Source organism: Temnothorax nylanderi, unplaced genomic scaffold (genome assembly GCF_030848795.1).
Source record: "Temnothorax nylanderi isolate EJ_2023f unplaced genomic scaffold, tnyl_v1.0 TNYL_tig0525_pilon, whole genome shotgun sequence".
Classification (NCBI taxonomy): domain Eukaryota; kingdom Metazoa; phylum Arthropoda; class Insecta; order Hymenoptera; family Formicidae; genus Temnothorax; species Temnothorax nylanderi.
The window spans coordinates 49143-50877 of NW_027249587.1; positions in this window are offsets into that span (position 1 = coordinate 49143).

The following is a 1735-nucleotide window of genomic DNA, read 5'->3' on the forward strand; positions in this document are numbered from 1 at the left end:
TTTTTGCAAAAAACGATGTCATGTGTATGGAGGAGAAGCAGGAGAGGAAGGATAAAAGTTAAGCTCTCATACATAAATTCAATGATAGAGAGTCTCGGGGATGAAATTCTTTGTGTCAAAGGCGGCTCCCAAGTTCGCTGTTTGTTTGTTAGCCGTGAAAGCTCCCTTTCTCTCTCTCTCCCTCTTTTTTCCGCTGACCGTTCTGGTGAAAGAAAACATGAAGTACGATGCTCTTATATATCGGGAGATCGACCTAACCCTATCTTGTAATGTCAATATCAATTTACCGTGGATCCGTGAGCTTCCATAGTATGGATCGATCCCCCCGGCGTTTATATCGATTCTTGTAAAATAAGTCGAAGTTGAACGACAGTGCGCGCGCGAGCTCGCGCGAGAATCCAACGTTAGCCGTCTATCCGGGCAAACATTATTACGTTTCCGCGCAGAAATCCGACCATCGCGCGGCGGTTTATCGTCTCGTTATTACTAGATACGTTCCAGCCCCTTCATCCACGGCGATCCACGACTTAAAGCCAATATCGAGTTATTAGGTATTCACGTGGCACATATGGAATATGGCCACATGGAATATCGAGAGCCCTCACAGGAGCTTCAGGGTTATAGGGTATCAATTACGGTGTTCATGAGTTTTATGAGTGAGGATTTAACCGTAACAGAGCAAGTACCCGATATTGATCGAAAGTGATACGAAGATAATGGCCGACAAGAAAGATCACCACTTTCAACAGACTTGAGGGGGATTAATGAGAAATCGATGGCGATTGTCTAGTGCTATCTTCTCAAATAAACCGAGTGCGTTCAAATATCGTTTGTCTTTGATTTCATCATGTGTAACGATTTAATTGCACGTGCGAGGCCCTAAATATATTTTTTTTATTAGCATTGCCCTTTAGCTTTATTTAAACTAAAAAAGTTAAAAGATTTAAAAGAGATTTTATGGAATAGATATACGGCGCGTTTTTTTTTTTTTCAAGAAAATCACACGTAATATAAGATAAATAAAATATATTTAATAAAAAAAAGAGAATTACCTTTAATTTGAAGAGCGTGTATTTCACCTAGTATTTGTTTCATAAATCTGAAAGTTAGAAATAATTTACGATCGCGCGCCGTATCTGTTTCATACATTGTATAACATCGGAATCTGTAAACAGATATCTGTAATATTCATGAGCATCGTAAATGTGTGGCGAGTTTCATATGTGAAGCCGCAATTACGTTTAGAATTTAATGGATTTTCCCATAACGTATATTCGCCTACAAAGGTTCATATAGCCGGGGCGTGCAGTTAGTGGTATAAGTGACGCATCGTTTCTCCCAGTCTTTGCCGGAACAATGGAGCGTGTATACCTAAATCTAAGAACCGAGAGAACAAAGGGACACTTATGGCGTCAAGCTCTCGTGCGAAAGACAGTCGAGTAGCTTTGATAATGATGAGACATTAGCGGTTATAGGTATCTAAGTTTTTTTATGTTTCGGTCGGCGAGATATTTTAATTTCACCTACGAGAAGTTTATTCGTTCTTTTATTTCTATCGTGAACTTGATTATAAGCTTGATCTCGCAAAGAATGTGATTTCGATAAACAAGTCATGTCAAAAAAACGAGAAAGAAAGGAAGAATTATTCTTCGATTCAAATAAAAGGACATCTCTTATAATCAACCGTACATCTTAATGTATTCTGACATATATTGCATATAGCGTATATTCTAAA